Raw genomic sequence first — 7,549 nt, 5'->3', positions numbered from 1 at the left:
GTTTGCAAGCCTTTTCTTACAGGATCTTAGGTCTTCATCACAGCTACTCAGCCTGCAGCTCAGTGTGGAAGCAGCCTGGCTGTTCCAGTAAAACCTCACTGATAAAAGAGGCAGGTGTTCTGTGGGCCACAGTTTTCAGAACCCTGGTAAATGTATAAACCCAAACCTTTTCTGATGCAAAAGTCATTTAATGGGGCAATTATTTCTTTTATATTGAGATGGAATATACCAAAAATAGTTCAGTGTGTGAAGTGTACTGATCCTAATTGTAGAGCTTGGTGATTCTTGATATGTGCAATTTATATCAAGATGTGAAACAAGATCTAGATATAGAACATTTATAGCAGCACCCCAGAACTTTTCTTCATGCCTTTCCCCAGCCTGAGTCTCCTCCTGTCAGACCAAAGTTATTAGGGAAATTTCTTAAAGTTGACATGCTAAGCATATCACATTCTTTTGTGATTGCTTTTATAGAGCAACATGGAATCTATGGCTTTAGTAAATGAGGCATTCAATGTAAAATAAAACTTAAATGAAAACATTTAAAACTGTATTGTCATTAGAGTATGCAGGGTGGGACAACAGTAGGTTTACAATTGTTCATATGGAAAATAATGCAGCAATCCTATATAATGAAAGTGTAATATGCTAAGTGTCTGGTCGTCCATTCAACCAATCAAAGCGTAATATGCTAATTATATGCTAAGACCGCTCAACTACTCGCTATGATGTGCACTGACCACCAGGGGGCATACGCTCCAACCGGTAGGTTAACTTGCTGCTGAGGTTCGGCTGATGGGACTGACTGAGAAGAGCCCTCCCATAGTCCCTCCCCAGCTAGCCAATCTCCCACGTCCCTCCCTGGCCCTGATCGTGCACTGGTGGGGTCCCTCGGCCTGGCCTGTGCCCTCTCACAATCCAGGACCCCTCAGGGGATGTTGGAGAGCCGGTTTCAGCCCAATCCCACAGGCCAGGCCGAGGGACCCCACTGATGCATGAATTCATGCACCGGGCCTCTAGTTACTAAATAACAATACAAGAATAAACTCTGTATTTCATGTACTCAGAAATGTAAACCTACTTTTACCCCAACCTGTATAGAAAGTAATTAAAGCCATGGGTATAGAAGTGATTGCTTTGAGAAGCTATGTATAAGAAGAAGAAGAAAAAAAAGAAGACTTGGAGAACAGGGAGATTTAAGTAGCATATAAGTAAAGCCTGCAAAGGTGAGCAGTGGAAGCAAAGAAACCAGAGTATTATCAGGAATGCCTAATCTGTTGAGACCCATGAGATTGGGGATCACATCTGCCTTTCATTTCTGGCACTCCATACATTAATTCCTAAACACATTCAAATGTTTTCAGGAGGTCAGGAAAGCTACAAATGCCTTTGGTGATGGCAACTGGATTCTTGGGGATGTATGCCTGCAGGATGGCAGGCAGTGAATGAAGAAGTGAATAGGGCGTGAGAAAGTGAAGGCAGCAACTGAGGGCTTCTCTTCCCAAACATTTGGCTGAGAAGAGAGATGTGGTCATAGTTAGAAGGAAATACAGCTTTAGGGTTTTTATTTTAAGATGAAAAAATATGAGTATATTTATGTTAAAGGGGAAGAGCCAAAAGAGAAAGAAAAAGTGTGAAGTTAGAGAAGGGAGACTGAATGGAGCAAGACCCCCAAAAAGCAGCAGTGAATGCACTCCAGAGCAGGGATAGATTTGCTCTTAGAGACATTCCTGGTGGAGGAGAGACTTAGGAAGAGCTCATCTGGTGACCTCTATTATTCTTTATTTTAATAGGCTTCCATGTGGAAAGCTACTTTGGGAAGGAGAGGATACTGAGCAGAGAAGTATATACCTCAGAAAAGCTCAAAATACCTAAGAAAACCAAATAATATCTTGCCTCAAACGTCGGAATGTTAAAAAGAAATTTGAGCAAAAACCAAGCAGCTCCACTATAAATATATAACTATAACTATAACTGTAACTATAAATATAACTATATAGGTCACAAAAGCAGAAGAGGGGCTAATTATTTCTCTCAAGTAATCAAAAGGAATAGCAACAACTTTTGGAGAAGAGTAAAGAACAAAATTAAGAAGAAAATGACATGTAACTGCAAAAAGTATGAACATTTACAAACTTTTTAATCACATAAGGTGGAAAAAAATGGCCAGAGGGATTGTTCTCCTTTATTAGAAGGACTAGAGGCCCAGTGCACGAAATTCATATATGGGAGGGGGTCCCCTCAGCCCAACCTGCATCCTCTCCAATCTGAGACCTCTCGGGGGATATCTGACTGCCAGTTTAGGGCTGATCCTGGGGATCGGGCCTAAACCAGCAGTCGGACATCCTTCTCACAATCCTGGACCGCTGGCTCCTAATTGCTCACCTGCTTGCCTGCCTGGTCACCCCCAACTGCCCCCCTGCCGACCTGGTCACCCCCAGCTGTCCCCCCCCCATCAGCCTAGTGTCCCTCCCTGCTGGCCTGGTCACTCCTAACTGCCCCCCTCTGCCATCCAGGTCACCCCTAACACCCCCCTCTTCCCACTGGCCTAGTTGCCCCTCCCTGCCAGCCTGATCGCTCATAACTGCCCCCTCTGCCAGCCTGGTTGCCCCTAACTGCCCGTCTGCTGGCCTGGTCACCCCCAAATGCCCCCCCTGCCGGCCTTGTCGCCCCACACAGCCTGCTGTTCAGTTGTTTGGTCATCCCTCACTAACCCCCCTGCCTGCCCAGTCGCCCCATGCAGCTTTCTGCTCAGTCGTTTGGTTGTCCCTCACTAACTCCCCTGCTGGCCTGGTCACCCCACACAGCCTGCTTGTTCATTCGTTTGGTCATCCCTCACTAACCCCCCTGGTGGCCTGGTTGTAGGCAACCATCTTGTGAGGGCATGAGGGTCAATTTGCATATTACCTCTTTATTATATAAGATAGCAGGAGGGAAAGGTCACCTCAAAAATCAGGGAAGCAGAGATTATGAATATTCAATAGTTTAAAAGGTATAGTAAGTTTGGTGAGAAGAATGAGCAATATATTAGAACTAGAGGCCCGGTGCATGAAATTTGTGCGTGGGGGGGTGTCCTTCAGCCCAGCCTGCACCCTCTCCAATCTGGGACCCCTTGAGGGATGTCCGGATGCCCACTGAGGCCCGATCCCGGTAGGATCAGGCCTCAACGAGCATCCAGACATCCCTTCACAATCTAGGACTGCTGGCTCCCAACTGCTTACCTGCCTGCCTGCCTGATTGCCCCTAACTGCTTCTGCCTACCAGCCTGCCAACCTGATCGATGCCTAACTGCTCCCCTGCTGGCCCGATTGCCCCTAACTGCCCTCCCCTGCCAGCCTGTTTGCCCCTAACTGTCCTCCCCTGCTGGCCCGGTCACCTCTAACTGCTCTCCCTTTCCAGTCTGGTTGCCCCTAACTGCCCTCCCCTGCTGGCCTGGTCATTCCCAACTGCCCTCCCCTGCAGGCCTTGTCCTCCACAACTGCCCTCCCCTGCTGGCCTGGTTCCCCGCAACTGCCTGCCCCAGCAGGCCTGGTTCCCCCCAACTTCCCTCCTCTGCTGGCCTGGTCACCCCCAACCACCCTCCCCTGCTGGCCTGATCACCCACAACTGCCCTCCCTTGCAGGTCTGGTCCCTCCCAACTGCCCTCTCCTCCTGGCCATCTTGTGACAGCCATCTTGTGTCCACACGGGGACATCCATCTTTAACCACATGGGGGCAGCCATCTTGTGTGTTGGATTGATGGTCAATTTGCATATTACTCTTTTATTAGATAGGACAGAGGCCTAGTTCACGGGTGGGGGTCGGCTGGTTTGCCCTGAAGGGTGTTCCGGATCAAGGTGGGGGTTCCCTTGGGGCATGGGGTGGCCTGGGTGAGGGGCCTGTGGTGGTTTGCAGGCCAGCCACGCCCCCCAGTGACCCAAGCGGAGGCCCTGATATCTGGGATTTATTTATCTTCTATAATTGAAACTTTGTATCCTTGAGCGGAGCCAAGCCTCCTGCTTGTTCCGTGGCCACAGCCCTTTTTGTTGGGATTTATTTATCTTCTATAATTGAAACTTTGTAGCCTTAAGCAGAGGCCAAAGCAGGCCAGGGCTGTGGAAGCTTGGCTTCCTCCATCGCCAGGGGTCAACTCAAGCCTCCTGCTCTCTCCAGCCCTGTGGCTGCCTCCATTTTTGTTGGGATTTATTTATCTTCTATAATTGAAACTTTGTAGCCTTGAGTGGAGGCCTGGGCTGGCCAGGGTGTGCGAAAAGCTTGGCTTCCTCCATTGCCGGGGAAACCCAAGCCTCCTGCTTGCTCCATGGCCTCAGCCATCTTGGTTGGTTGGGTTAATTTGCATACTTGCTCCTGATTGGCTGGTGGGCGTGGCTTGTGGGTGTAGAGGAGTGGTGGTTAATTTGCATATTACTCTTTTATTAGATAGGATGTGGAGACCAGAATGGAATGGGAGAGGATTCAATGAAGTTCATTTTCAATAAACAGCATCTAGTTAAATCCTTAGGGCCTGGTGACTGCATTCCATGGTTACAGTAATATTGTCTAAAGTCCCAGGAATGTCATCAGATAGCATTTTGGATGACTCTTGTAGGCTTGAGACAATGCTTAAGAATAAGGCACCAGATAGTGCCTGCATTTAACAATAGACACACAAATAGAATGCATGAACTTGAAAATTAAATAATTTCAAACTTGCTAAGTGAAAAATATACTTGGAAGAATTATTAGGAAAATAGATTTTAAAATATTTTGTTTGAGGAGAACATTGGAAAGCAATAAGAAAAAACCTTCTCCTGTAACAGTAGCAAGTCTGGGAGAGCTAATAGGAGTAATGTGAATGGAATTAAACAAGAGTTTGATTTTTTGATGGAAACAGACTTTGCATTTGATAATGATGGCTGAATCCTCTGGGAGAATTTTGTGATTATTGTTTTACATGGTCTGGTGTAAACTCATTCATTCATTCATTCATTCGTTCATTCACTCATTCAATGCCCATTGGATTGTCCTTCAGCAGTAGATTGTAGAGGTCTCTCCTTGATTTAGAACCGTTTAGTTTGACCAGGGACTTGGGATCGTTAGTTGGTTCACCAGCCATGGCTCAGAGGTGAAGGCTAGACTGCTGGGCTGCAGGTGCTGGTGGTGCAGCTGTTCTCTCTGGGCTCCCCTGCGCCTCCCATGCTCTGCTTGGTGACGACGAGACTCTGCAGGCCACACATTTCTTTTCCAGCTGGCTTTTTGGTAGGTGGTCCCACCAATAGTAAGCACATGACAGACTGGAACTAGGGAAGGAAGAAGGGATCTTCTCCTCTTGTTAGCTTCTCGTCCCTAACAGTGATGGCGCAGCCTGTATGACTTCATCGTGCAACTCAGAGGTCAGAGCACTGTCAGCTGGTGCCCCCTCTTTGGAGGTTTGAACCCGGCTCTGAGGGGGTCCCGCCACGGTCCCAGGGCACAGGTGCCAACAGAGCAGTATCCACTCCTCAGGTCTGACTCCCTGCTCCACAGGCTGCACCCTTCTAACCCTCTAACCAGCTTCTCCCTTCTAACCATCCCTTGCCTTTGTTTCCCATCCCTAAGGACGGTTGCTGCTTCCTGTGCTCATCATCTCTGTGAGGTCTCAGCATCCCCCTTTTGCTCTGTCACCTCTTCGCTATCTGGTTAAGCAATTGTTTTTATCAAATTTCTGTCAATTGGTGTGGATTTGGTCCCCTGATACAACAGGCAGCCAGACTTGCAGCTCCTGCACACAGGGAATGAGACCCAGGTGCGTGTCCAGCAACCCCAAGCTCAGGTGATATTCACTGGCTGCATCAGCCTGACATATGGACTTTTCCATGTGATGATTATCAGATTGTGTGGTTCACTCACATGGGGATGGCAAATGTTATGGGAAAATGAGTATTTACCTCCTTCTGGTCATGAAGTCCTATCCTTGCTCCCTTGCTCCTTCATTCTTCTATTCCTGGGCCTCTTCAAGGCACCCTATTTACTCCTCTGTTTTCTGCTTGATTCCTGGTTGCACTTTCTCTCTAGTCCATCTAAAAGCCATTGTCATCATTTCAGTCACTCTCTCACCAGGACCTTCTACTCTCTTACCCTTTTGTCCTCCTGCCATGCCATACTGAAGAACCTAAGCCTGTGCCATTCCATCAGTCTCCTCCCAGGCCCTAGCTAGTAAGTGCCAGGAGTGAATTCACAGCCACTGAGTGACCAATGGCAGCTGGGCCCTAAGTGATGCCTAGAGGACATTCTCTGTCTTCATTTCCTCTTGGGCTATTTTATATTCTAATCCCTGTTACTCTGCTGCATGCTGACCATACCCTGCTCTCTATTGACCCTCTCACTGGGAGGGTGGCCTCACCTATCTTTTCTCACACCAGGTTGAAAATGGAGCAAGCCCAAGGTCTCTTTCCACCTCTACACCTGCCAGCAGCTTTTCTTACCTGACTTGAGGAAAACATGTTCCTCCTCCTTGTCAGAGGCTAAATCTTCCACTATCCCTTATTTCTTATCACTTTCTGTGGTCTTCTATAATTTACTTTTTCTTTCATACTCCCTCCACCCCCAAATATAATACAGGTCTCTTAAATGCAATGAATGACTTCAACTGGGGCCTGATGCCTGCTTGCGAGCCCTCATCTGTGGTTTTCTGACACGCCTCTTTTTAAAGAGAATTTTATGTCTGAGTTTTTTGTTTTTGTTTTTTTTTTAAATTGGTTTTGAGGAAGAGAGGAAGGAAAGGTCTGGCTATTTCTAATGCTTTTACTGAAGTTTGGTGTTTCTTTTGTATTTTCTAATAACCAAATTGCCTTGTTGGCACTGTGTAAGGAGGGAGTGTGTGTGTGTGTGTGTGTGTGTGTGTGTGTGTATGTGTGTGTGTGGTGAAAGGTAGGAAGGAGTGAAGAAGCAATGAGAAAGTTCCACCTTCCCATGTGCAAGTTGCTTTCATGTGATAGAACTTAATGAGTGGCTATGAGATTTATTTCCTGAGCTGTGGTGTGTTTACATGCACAAGACTTGTGGGAGATCCCTGTTTATTTGAAACTAGAGGCCTGGTGCATGAAATTTGTGCACTTGGGGGGTTTGCCCCCAGCCTGGCCTGTGCCCTCTCACAGTGTGGGAGCCCTGCAATCAATCTCCCCAAAGAGGTAGGTCCCGCCCAGCCATCTGGGGCTCCTCAATGGATTGCCCCAAAGAGGTAGGCCAGAGCTGGGGGTCCTGCCCCCGGTGTCGCCACGTGGAGCTGCAGGGACCTGCCCCTGGCATTGCCGCAGGGAGCTGCAGGACCCGCCTCCACGCCGTGCATGCAGTGTCAAATCCCCACCCACCTGCGCGTGCCTGCTGTGCACGCAGCCTCCTGATGATGGTTATGGCATGAGGGCATGAGGGCATCATGGCGTAAGGATGTGACGACCACATAAGCTTTTATTAGTATAGACTAGAGGCCTGGTGCATGAAATTCGTGCATGGAGGGGGTCCCTTAGCCCGGCCTGCACCCTCTCCAATCTGGGACTACTCTGGGGATGTCTGACTGCCTTTCGCAATCTGG

This window comes from Cnephaeus nilssonii, assembly GCF_951640355.1.
Source record: "Cnephaeus nilssonii genome assembly, chromosome: 1".
Classification (NCBI taxonomy): Eukaryota; Metazoa; Chordata; class Mammalia; order Chiroptera; family Vespertilionidae; genus Cnephaeus; species Cnephaeus nilssonii.
This window is presented reverse-complemented; position numbering follows the sequence as displayed.